Here is a 12,816-nt window from a genome sequence, read left to right as displayed (position 1 = left end):
AGTCAGTTCTTCATGTCAGCTGGCCAAAGTATTGGAGTTTCAGCTTCAACATCAGTCCTTCCAATGAATATTCAGGACTGATTTCCTTTAGGATGGACTGGTTGGATCTCCTTACAGTCCAAGGGACTCTCAAGAGTCTTCTCCAACACCACAGTTCAAAAGCATCAATTTTTCAGCACTCAGCTTTCTTTAGAGTCCAACTCTCACATCCTTACATGACTAATGAAAAAACCATAGCTTTTACTAGACAAATCTTTGTTGGAAAAGTAATGTCTCTGCTTTTTAATATGCTGTCTAGATTGGTCATAACTTTTTTTCCCAAGGAGCAAGTGTCTTTTAATTTCATGGCTGCAGTCAACATCTGCAGTGATTTTGGAGCCCCCCAAAATAAAATGTGTCACTGTTTCCACTGTTTCCCCATCTATTTGCCATGAAATGATGGGACCAGATGATATGATCTTAGTTTTCTGAATGTTGAGTTTTAAGCCAACATTTTCACTCTCCTCTTTCACTTTCATCAAGAGGCTCTTTAGTTCGTCCTTACTTTCTGCTGTAAGGGTGGTGTCATCTGCATATCTGAGGTTATTGATATTTCTCCTGGAAATCTTGTGTTTCATCCAACCCAGCATTTCTCATGATGTACTCTGCATATAAGTTAAATAAGCATGGTGACAATATACAACCTTGATGTACCCCTTTCCCTATTTGGAACCAGTCTGTTCCATGTCCAGTTCTAACTGTTGCTTCCCAATATGCATAGAGATTTCCCAAGAGGCAGGTCAGGTGGTCTGGTATTCCCATCTCTTTCAGAATTTTCCACAGTTTATTGTGATCTACACAGTCAAAGACTTTGACATAGTCAATAAAGCAGAAGTAGATGTTTTTCTGGAACTCTCTTGCTTTTTCGATGATCCAGCAGATGTTGGCAATTTGATCTCTGGTTCCGCTGCCTTTTCTAAATCCAGGTTGAACATTTGATATTTCACAGTTCACGTACTGTTGAAGCATGTAATATTAGTACAGTTATAATTTGGGCTTCCCTGATAGCTCGGTCGGTAAAGAATCTGCCTGCAATGCAGGAGACCTCGGTTCAATTCCTGGGTTGGGAAGATCCCCTGGAGAAGGGATAGGCTACCCTCTCCAGTATTCTTTGGCTTCCCTTGTGGCCCAGCTGGTAAAGAATCCGCTTGCAATGCAGGAGACCTGGGTTCGATCCATGGTTTGGAAAGATCCCCTGGAGAAGAGAATGGCTATCCACTCCAGTACTCTGGCCTGGAGAAATTCATGGGGTCGGACACAACTCAGTGACTTTCAGCAGCTTTCAGTTATAATCCAATATTTAGAAAAGAGAAAAGTTAGTAATATTAAAACAGGATTTTGAAATTTAGCATATTTCTTGTTATCAAAGACTCCTTAAATAATTTAGAAAAACATTTGAAGCAGGAATATCTCTGAATGTTGTTTAGGTACAGCAATACTTGCTCATCAGAAATTTTTTTCCAAACTCATATGTAAACAAACACATCATACATTTTACAGCAAGAGAAAAGTAAGTGTGGACATATTATTCAAAATATTTTCTGTTTTCTTTACTTAGAAGAAAGAAATATCTTCTTAGTCATAGGAAGAGAGAGAATGGTGAATACAAGATCATAATGTATAGATGAAGTGACATCATCTCGTGATACATGAAGGCGAATCAAGAATCCCACAAGACAACTGTGTGGTAACTTGAATCTTGCATGCTCTCTGTGATGGTTGACATGTGATTCCCTGCAGGCACTTAGAATTTTTCATGCTCTTGCAGACTTTTTCAAACACTGCAGATGAATTTTCTTATCAGCACAAAAGGACCTTTTAGCTTTCTGGAGTACTATATTTCACTCAGTATTGATCAGTAGAAATGATACGATTTTCCACCTCTGGGATGTGAAGGCTGGTCTCAGTGGTCTAGGGTGCTGGATAGGAGCCTACATTTTTCCATGATAGGTCAATGAACAGGCAGGATAGAGAGAGAGAGAGAGGCCGGTTGCCTCTTAGCTAAAGCAGTTAAATAAGTCTTGGCAAATTGAGTAACATGCCTCAACCAGGCTGCTCTTATCTTTATGTGGTCAATTAGAGAAAGATCTTGTGAGAAAAGCAAAGCAAAAAAAAAAAAAAAAGAATGATGTCATTTCTTTTACAGCCTCGTTGGTATGATTCATGTGAATATTTGTTACTACACATAGGATGTATTGACCAGTCAATCCTAAGGGAAATCAGTCCTGTATGTTCATTGTAAGGACTGATGCTGAAGCTGAAACTCCAGTACTTTGGCCACCTGATGTGAAGAATTGGCTCATTGGAAAAGACCCTGATGCTGGGAAAGATGCTGGGTGGGAGGAGAAGGGGAAGACAAAGGACGAGATGGTTGGATGGCATCACTAACGTGATGGACGAGTTTGAGTAGGCTCTAGGAGTTAATGTAATGGGAAGCCTGGCGTGCTGCAATCCATGGGGTTGTAAAGAGTTTGACAAAATTGAGCAACTGAACTGAACTGAACTGAACAGGATATATATGTATTATCAGACTGTGCTTAAACGTAGAGGCACCTTTGTGAAGAAAGAATAGTTAAATATGAACTATGTATCTATCTTAAGGAAGTATGACGTATTCAGAGCTCATATAAATTTGGAACATAAGCATGTGCCAAATTGTTTTCAAATGTGTTATTTTCTGCTATATACCCATAATTGTTTAATTTTGGCAGTAACTATTTTTGTCTTAAAGTGAAAATATGCTTTCAATTCAAGCAAAAAATTATATGCAGTAACTTCCAGTTAATTTTATAAGAAATAAGCATTAGCATTAGGTAATTTTAGAAGTAATTTTCTTAATTTTTTACACTTGAACTCTGTAAAGATTGGAGACTTATATTTTCATCTTTATTACACTATATACTTGTTAATTTTTGTAAAAACAAAGATTTTCCATGCCACATTTTCAGATGTCCTAGGAAAAGAAGTACTTAAAAAGTATTTTAAAGCTTTGATAAATATGTAGCAAGTTATATTTTACATCTTTTTAAAAGATCTATTTTGCTGATGAATAAATTGAAAGGAGAAATTTAGATGACATTTCAAGGTCAAACTAGAACTAAGAAGAAAACTGGGACTTGATTTTGAGTTCTCCTTAGCCCTGACCTCTCATACTCTTGGCCTGTATGTGAGCTTCACTTAATTGCCTGACATCTCTATTGTTCAGTTGCTAAGTTGTGTCCAACTCTTTGTGACTGCATGGATTGCAGCACACCAGGCTCCCCTGTCCTTCACCATCTCCCAGAGCTTGCTCAAACTCATATCCGTTGAGTCGGTGATACCATCCAACCATCTTGTCCTCTGTCATCCCCTTCTCCTCCAGTCTTTTCCAGCATCAGGATATTTCCTGATGAGTCAATTCTTCACATCAGGAGGCCAAATTATTGGAGCTTCAGCTTCACCATCAGTCCTTCCAATGAATATTCAGGACTGATTTCCTTTAGGATTGACTGGTTTGATCTCCTTGCTGTCCAAGGGACTCTCAAGAGTCTTCTCTATATCAATATGTTTTAAGGACAGCCCATCATTATTTTCTCCCACACCTACTCATTCTCAACTCTTCTCTAGCTTAGACTGTGGCATCAACAGTCATGCATATAACTACTTCAGCCGAAACTTGGGTTCATCTTTTATTTTCCTTCTTTCCTTGATCTATCCTTCAGCAACTCTTGTTGGTTGTACCTCTAAATGTTATATATATATAAAACATCACTATTTCATTATATCCAACCTGGTCTGAGGCACCAATACCTCTCACTAGGACTCATTGTAGTAACCTCCAAGTGTCTGGTGCATGGGAAGTAAAATCACTTAAGTTATCTCAGTGTTATTTTTGCCCTTCTGTAATCTATTTTCTGCTTGATGGCCAAGTAAAATTTACTGAAACAAATCAACTCAGAGTCAGTCACTGACCCATTTAAAAACCTCTGCTTTGAGAAGAAAATGCAAGCTTCTTGACCTGGCCCCTACAACCTGCACGATCTGTCCCTGTTTTTCCTTTCTGGCCCCACCTCCTCCCTCTCATCCTTTCAACGGTGCAAGTACTTTCTGACTTGTTCATCACTTTATCTACAGCAGAATCCTGAGCACAAGACTGGGCCCTCAATACTTTAGTCAAATGCACAAACAAATATTGTTATATATTTTCCTGAGCCTGAATAGAAGTCCTCCTTTGGCTTTGGGGTTGAGCAAAATGAAAGTTAAGGACAGTCAAGACCTGCTCTGCCGCCTGTATTGGGTCCCTTCCTTGACCACTTCTGCAGGATTAGCTCTGCCTGAGCTCTGAGGCCCATCCTGAGTTAAGACAGGAGTGATTCAAAAGCATCTGTTTCACCAATAGATGATTCAATTTGACAGTTTCTTAATGCCAGCCCAGCTAGGATTTTGTGAATTTCTGCTTTATTTCTGGGCTCAACTTCATACCTTGATCCTTATTTCAACAGTTGAATTTCTGCCTATTTCTTTCTTTTTTTAATGTAACAATGACAATGGATTCCCTGGTGGCTCAAATAGTAAAGAGTTTGCCTGCAATGTGGGAGACCTGGGTTTGATCCCTGGGTCAGGAACATCTCCTGGAGAAGGAAATGGCTACCCACTCCAGGGTTCTTGCATATTAAATCCCATGGATGGAGGAGCCTAGCAGGCTAGAGTCCATGAGGTCACAAAGAGTCGGACACGACTGAGCAACTTCACTTTCACTTTCATAACAACGACAAAGCCTTTAAAATTTTTTCTTAAATTAATTTATTTTTGGCTGTACTGGAGCCTCTCCATTGCACCCTGTGGCTTTCTGTAGTTTTGGTGCAAGGGTTTCTTGCTGTGGTGTATGGGCTTCTCTTGCCACGGAGCACAGGCTCTAGAGCACACGGGCTTTGTAGTTGCAGTGCTCGAGCTTAGTTGCCCCACGGCATGTGGGATCTTAGCTCATAGACCAGAGATCAAACCCACGTCCCCTGCATTGGAAGGCAGATTATTAACTGTTGGACCACCAGGGAAGTCCCTGCCTATTTATCTCTTCGGCATTTGCCCTTTAATCCTTCTTCCTGGTGTAGGAACCACCTGTATGCTCACATCCCTTCAGTTGCCTTATATCCAGTGTTTTACTACGGTGGACATTACCCTAGCTCTCTTCTAAAACTAATTTAGCGTCTCAGTTGAGACCGGAGAGTACCAAAGCCATCCATAAGAGGATGAATGAACTGCCATAATGTTGGAAGTAAGCTTTTAGAAAACACCCAAAGCTCTTTATGCATGAATCTTGTGGAATTTCTCACAAGCAATTAAAAAACAATTACAACAAAATTCCCATGGTAGTCAGTATTTGCATAGATCCAAAAATACTTCTAGCTCCTTTAAAAAAGGAAAACCAGAGGCAAGAAAAATTTTAGAGGGTTTTTTTTTTCCATTTATTTTTATTAGTTGGAGGCTAATAAAGGGGCTTTTAATGTTCTGGAAGGCCAATCCTAGTGACTGGCCAAGAGGGCAATGCTAATGGTAATGCCCTTGGGATTTGCAAGGAAAAGAGTGTCCATAGTGGGTGCTCCAAAAATTAAGAGGGGTGAATGAATGAAATGCAGAATAAGAGCTGGCCCTGAAGACCCCTCTAAGTGGACTGAGAATGGAGGCTGACAAAATAGTGTACTTTAGGGGGAAATAGCTAGACTTTGACTTTGCTTTGGAGCAGAGCAATGAAATATGAATATAGGTACTCAGACATAGTTATTTCTTAAAATAGCATATTCAATTAAAATGACTGAAATATTTCAAGTGAGATCTTTTACTACTCCAGACTGAGCTGAAAATTTCCAGTATTTTTTTTTTTTCCCCCTGTAAGGCCTTGTCCAGTTGCTTATGTGGCTTGGGGAATTTTCTGATAAAGGTAGAAATCTGGCGGCAACACTTCAAAAGGAATCTGGATATAGTTTGTAAAACCACCTCTGGTACTTAGAGTGGGTCATTTTATAAGATCATCTGAATATCGGTTTCCTTAAATATGTGATTTTAAAGATGATTGCATTGTTCTTTTTTTTTAACTTTTTATTTTATATTGAAGTATAGCCAATTAACAATGTTGTGATAGGATTGCATCATTCTAAAGAGTGAGTTTGCTTAGAATCTACTTGAAGTCCCATTTTTTTTTAATCTTTAATATTATAACATCAATTGGATGGAGCTGAGATGATCTCAGCTAGTAATCTATAGCCTTTCAAATATTAGAACTGAAGTTGTCTTTATCAAGCAACCCAGGTCCCATTTTTTCCAAAAGGATATTTATATGTTTAAAGAAAGTCTACTAGTGGAGATATAATTTATGCCTTTTAAAGGGAATAAACATTGCACTTACTTTGTTTGGAGTTATTATCAAACTTTAATGTATAAACAAACCAAAACAGTAATTACATTAGTGTTTTAAAATAGAAATAATACTTTTGAGCATACAAGTAGATGCTATGGTAACTTGGAAAACACGAAGACAGTAAATTACAATGCTATTATTGGGCATACATTTTATTGTTAGGAGGAACTATAAGACAACACAAGTTAAAGTAAGAGTGGGCCTTCCCTGATAGCTTAGTTGGAAAGTAAGAGTAAATTTTATGAAAAACTTTCATTTCATCTGTTAAATGTTACATCCCACAATTGATGACATCCTCTCAGCTGAGAACCACTGGTCTAAGAACTAAGTTAGTCTTATAACTGTATCATGTCCCCTTAAAAGATGTTGAGATCCTAGCCTGCCATACCTATAAATGGGAACTTATATAGAAATAGGGTTTTTGCAGATTAACAAAATTGTAAGAGACTGTTAAGGTGGGCCTTAATCCAGTAGGACTTGTGTCCTTGAAAAAGGAGAAATGTTGACCCAGAGACTGATACATACATAGTGAGAATACCTTCTGAAGACAAAGGCAGAAATCAGGGCGATACAGGCTGAGGAACACCAGATAGCAACAGCAAACCAGCAGAAGCTAGGAGAGAGGCATGGGACAGACTCTCCTTCACAGTGTTCAGATGAAAACAACACTACTGACATGTGGGTATTGGATTTCTAACCTCCAGAACCAGGAAACAGTAAATCTCTATTGCTGAAGCTACCCAGTCTATGGTACTTTGTTATAGCAGCCCTAGCAAATTAATATAGCTAGTCATCTGGTTACCTAGATGAATGATCCATCTATCTACATCTTTCTATCTATTAATTTACTATTTAACAGCAGTAGAGCTATTCTTTCCCCCAAGAACTATTCCTTCCCCCAATTTCTACCTGAAAGCAATGCTGATTATCATCTATTCACTGCTCCTTATCCTTTTATTACCCCTTTCCTCTCTGCTCCGTGCTCCAGGAGGTAACTCTATGAACAAAATCAATGGGTTGCTTTGCCCTTTGGCTTTCACTTGGGTTCACTAATGACAAGACAAGCAGCAACAAGAGATCCAGAGGTAGAGAGGCAAGTGTTCTTTTCCCTGGTTCTTCCCCTGCCTTTTGGCTGAGTCGCCTTTTTGAAGGTCACTGTTCCTACCAGATGTGACCTCACAGGTCACAACACGGCTCTCTCTGGGGCCACTTCCTCCCTCCATCCCCCTTAGGCCCTGAGTACTGCCCTAAAGCCCATGGTTCTCCCACATCCTGTCCACGTATGATTAAACCCGACTCCAATCATTCCACCTTCAGCGAGCCTTCTGTTTCTTGCCAGATCCGATTGGTTTAAAGTAAGGAATATGACCTGGAGCCTAGTTTTCTAAACCTCAAAACAAATGCCCTGAGGCTCTAGGGTGGTCTGGTGTTCTAGAGCTTTTAATCCTAGAGCCACAAACCACATGCCCAGGAGGGCCAGTCAGGCCATGAGAATGAGTGGTGTTCCATGGAAGAACCTTGGGGACTTGGAGAACAAGATTATAGCTTACAGGGACAGCAGCTACTTCACTCTAGCTGAATTTTCTCCAGTTGGGAATGAAGATCCAGTGTTGCCAAAATGAACTTTTACAGAAAAGAGAAATCAGAAATCAAGATTTTTTAATGTGGACATTCTTCATGTTTCAGTCTTGGCAACTAGTTCAAAAAATGTTCAAGCACAGCAGGCCAAGCAAAATACTTCCTCAGTCTAGACTTGTGACCTCTGTCTCAGCTCCATCTTTGCATCTTCCTGGATCACCATTAACTACCTGGACCATATTTCCTTGGACCTTCCAGAGGAATTACAATGCAATCATGTGCCTAAGTTTTTTTTTATTATTATCAATAAAGGGCAAGATAAAAGAAAGTATCTCTACCCTTTGTATTGTCTACTTTTGAAGACCTTTTTTTTACTAGATTATTTATTATCCTTTCCTTAAAGATACATGAAATAAATTCTTCTCAAGAATTTAGCTCCAAGGACATCCCTGGTGGTCCAGTGGCTAAGACTCCATGCTTCCAATGCAGGTGGCCCTGGGTTCAATCCCTGGTCAGGGAACTAGATCCCACATGCCACAGCTAAGACCTGGTGCAGCCACATAAATGTTTTTAAAAAAGAATTTAGCTCCAGAAAAAAGTCTATATTGCTCTTGAAAAGCACAAGCATCTTATATTACTGGTTAAAGGGGTAAGAGTGGCTTCTATGTCAGGCATCATAGTTGATATTTTATTTATTAAAATAGGCTAGGCTCATGCTGTGGCCATAGAGAGCTCCAAAATTTCAGTGGCTTAACACAGAAAATTTATATCTCACTCATATAAAGTCAGAGTATCTTTGACTCTCCAGGGGAGAGAGTAGCTCTTTTCCTCTGATCCAGGCTGCCTGGATCTGGTGGCTCCTCTCAATCAATGCATGTGCTGCATGGAGGATGTGCAAGGCCTTGCATTGCTTCACTCTGGAAGAGACATGTGTTATTTCTGCTCATAATTCATTGGTCAAAACCATTTCATGCCCCTGCCAACTGTAAAGGGTCTAAGAGGTATAATTTTCCACATGCTTAGGAAGGAGTGGGGATCAGGAATGGTGAGCACTAGCAGTATCCTCTGTTGGCATTTTCAGTATTATCTGAATGCTATGAAAGCTGTTCCAGTTCTCTTTTGCTTGTGACTACAGAAACTCAGAGCTGCTAACTGTAGACTAAATATTTCCTAGATATCTTTCAGATATTTTTCCTTTTTTCTTTTATTTTATTAGGTCATGTTCTTTCTTATTTTAGTAGGGCCCTATTGCTTGTGTACTTTTTATTTAAAGTTGCCCCTTAATCATTTGGGGGAAATGAGGAAGAAGAATAGTAAATGAACTGATTAACGGAAATAAACGGGCAAAATTAAATATACAGACATGTGCTTTACAGCAGCATCTGATGCTGACTGACCCCAGCCACTTCAGACTAAGGAGAGGCAGGGCATCAAGAAGCCTGAATAGTTAACAGTGATAACCATGGGAACAACTTAGTCCTACACCCTTCCATTACCTTTCCCCTCTATGCCCTTCCTTTCTCTTGGTGTAGCCCTGAATGGTTCATGTGTGCTTATGACAGCAGATTTGTCTCCTTGTGGGTCCCACTGGGTACGGCTGGGAAGTAAATGTCTAAGAGTGTGTTATTGCCTCCCTACTTTCTTGCTTCCCAATCCAAGGGAAGATAGTGCAAGATAGTCCTTTCTCTGAAACTCCGGCTATATAGCAATATCTTTAATATTATATAAAGATAACAATGAACAATATTCCACTCTGACCTATTTTTTGGTACACATGTGTGTTAGTCATTCAGTCATGTCTGCATGAATTGTAGCTCACCAGGCTTCTCTGTCCATGGAATTCTCCAGGCAAGAATACTGGAGGTGGTAACCATTCCCTTCTCTGGGGAATCTTCTCAACCCAGGGACTGAACCCAGGTCTCCTTTATGGCAGGCAGGCAGATTTGTTAAGTTGTCAGTAAATCAAATTCCTCAAGCTCTCCAAAGTAAGGGGATTAAAGCGAACCTGATTCTAATGAAGGGATAATATTTATAAAAAGTTGATGGAGGAAACAAAGTTATCTTTCAGAGATAATCCTTTTAAGCATGAAGGAAAACCCACCTCAGATTTCTTAATCGGAACCTTCTGTAGGGCTCCTAAGCTCCTAGGGATAAAACAAGATATTCTCTTTCTGACGCTGCAGCTGAGATTTTCATCTTGCTGGGGTCTGCAAAGCACTCTCAGGCTCAGCATGAAAATATTGAAGTGGAGTTTTTCTATTCCTTCTGAGTTTTATCAGATTTTCATGCCACAGAGAACAGTGAACATGCTGGAGAGTCAGGGATAAATGAAATGTCCCCTTTGGTGAAGGAAAAGAGCGATCACCACCAGTACTAGTTTCTTTTTTTTTTTTTCCCTTGCCTTTTCTGCTGATAACAAAAAGAAATGGCTTGGAAACTGCTAAGTATTGTGTTGTAAGAGAAACATGCTGTTTGATGTGGATAAACAAATCTCTTTTTATCACCCAAATAAAAATCTCTTTTTATTTGAGTTTATTGTTTAACCTTATCATTTTAAGTTTTCATTTATCTTAAGGAAAGAGTAGAAGCTACAGGAAACAACACTTTGGTGTTTGCATTAGTCTGCTTGGACTGTCAAAACAAAATGCTATAGATTGGGTGGCTTAAACAACAAGAATGTATTTCTCACAGTTCTGGAGACTGCAGGTCCAAGATCAAGGTGCCAGCAGGGTTAGTGTCTGGTTAGTGAGAGCTAGCTCCTTGGGTTACAGATAGCCGCCTTCTTGATGTGTCCTCACATGGCCTTTTCTTGGTGAGTGGAGGTGAAGAGAGGGAGAGAGAGAGAAAGAGCTGTCTGGTATCTCTACTTATAAGGGCACTAATACTATCATGAGGACCCCACCCTCATGATCTCATCTAATCCTAGTTACCTTCAAAAGGCCCATCTCCAAATACCATCACATGGGGGCTTAGGGCTTCAAGATATGAATTTGGGGAGGAACAAAACTGTCCATTGCACTCTACCTCTGCACTCTCTCCCCCAAATTCATGTTCTTCTCACATGTAAAATGCACACATTCCATATCAACAGCCCTTAAAGTCCTAATTTACTTCAGCATCAACTCTGAAGTCCAAAATCTCATCTAAATATCATTTAAATCAGATATGAGTGAGTCTTGAGGTATGATTCATCCAAAGGCAAAATTCCTCTTAGTTGTGAACCTGTGAAACTAAACAAGTTATGTGCTTCTAAAATATAGCTGTGAGACAGGCATAGGATAGACATTCTCACTTCAAAAGGGAGAAATAAGAGAGAAGGAAGGGATGACAGGTCCCAAGTCATCCAAAACCTAGCAAGACAAATTCCATTAGATCTTAAGGCGTGGGAGCAGCTCTCTTTGGCTCAGGGTCCTGCCTCCCAGTCCCACAAGATTGGCGGCGTCACTCTCAGTGCTCTGCAGGGGAGCCCCGCCTCTCACGCTTCCTCATCTACAATAACATATTCCTTGTTTCCACCTGAAACTTCACTGGCCTTACCACCCAAATTTCTAGCATGTACCTCAAAAGTCTCCCAACTACTATTCATTACCTAATTCCCAAAATTGCTTTCACATATTTAGAATTTGTTACAGTAGTGCTTTTCACATAAAATAATTTCATGAGAACTTCCAAATAATGACCCCTGGGAATCTACAGTAATCAAGATCACTTTAGAAATCTCATTATTTTTTGTTCCCAGAACCTAGTGAACATTGCAAAAATAAAATTAATAAAATTATTCCCAACCTGAAAAAAATTATAGAGATATAAAGTATTTCTCTTCAAATAATAGGATCTATGCTTTTAGAATGGTATAAAATTAGGTCACTAATTCTTTTGTTTGATTTCCCTATCAATTAGCATTTAAAAATCAAATTTATATGTGCACATACTTGAACTAGTCTGTCTGTCCCATAAAACTTATTAAGATAAAGCAAAGACTTCAGTTCCCCCACTTAATTTGGGGGAAGCTGGTTATATTAATAGATGGTAACAATTGAAAAAAAGAAGCCAGAGTGAATTACCTTCTGTTTTGCTTCTATTTTTTTCTAACATAGAGGCATTACAACAGAAAACATTTATAAAGCAACGTAAAGAATATAATTTATTACAGGTTAAGATGTAAAGAGAACACAACAGTCTCCTTGTGCTGTGCTGTGTTTAGTTGCTCTGTCGTGTCCAACTCTTTGTGACCCCATGGACTGCAGCCCACCAGGCTCCTCTGTCCATGGGGATTCTCCAGGCAAGAACACTGGAGTGGGTTGCCATGCCCTCCTCCAGGGTATCTTCCCAACCCAGGGATCCTGCATTGTAGGCAGATTCTTTACTGACTGAGCCACAAGGGAAGCCCAAGAATCCTGGAGTGGGTAGCATATCCCTTCTCCAGGAGATCTTCCCGATCTAGGAATCGAACTGGGGTCTTCCCACATTGCAGGCAGATTCTTTACCAGCTGAACTACCAGGGAAGCCCAACAACCTCCTTAGATAAACTCAGATATTTAGACCTTAGCACTTATATCTAAGTATGCTGAAGAAAGTTTTTAAGTTCGTTTTAGAACTCTGAAATTCCAAGCAACCACTGAAAATGTGAGAGTGAGAGAAACAGGGAAAGTGTGTTTGATGGATAAATGCCCTAATTTCTTTTTGAAGAAGGAGATGTCTGGTTAAATTCTAAAGAGGATTCTCCAGAATGTAATTCATGAGCACTTAGAAGCAAATGGAGTGGTCACTAAAAGCCCATCTGAATTCCCTCTCGGTGAGTTCCC

General features: G+C 39.6%; 1 non-coding gene across 1 annotated transcript; it reads left to right on the top strand.

Moving 5' to 3' along the window:
- The first annotated feature begins 8,457 nt into the window (after positions 1 to 8,457).
- TRNAW-CCA lies at positions 8,458 to 8,531 on the top strand. Its single transcript has one exon. It is a non-coding gene; the product is annotated as a tRNA-Trp (tRNA).
- Positions 8,532 to 12,816: the final 4,285 nt, after the last annotated feature.

The sequence above is a fragment of the Cervus canadensis genome, chromosome 25 (genome assembly GCF_019320065.1).
Source record: "Cervus canadensis isolate Bull #8, Minnesota chromosome 25, ASM1932006v1, whole genome shotgun sequence".
In the NCBI taxonomy this organism is placed as follows: Eukaryota; Metazoa; Chordata; class Mammalia; order Artiodactyla; family Cervidae; genus Cervus; species Cervus canadensis.
Note: the sequence above shows the minus strand (reverse complement) of the source record. Positions and strands in the feature narration are given on the sequence as shown.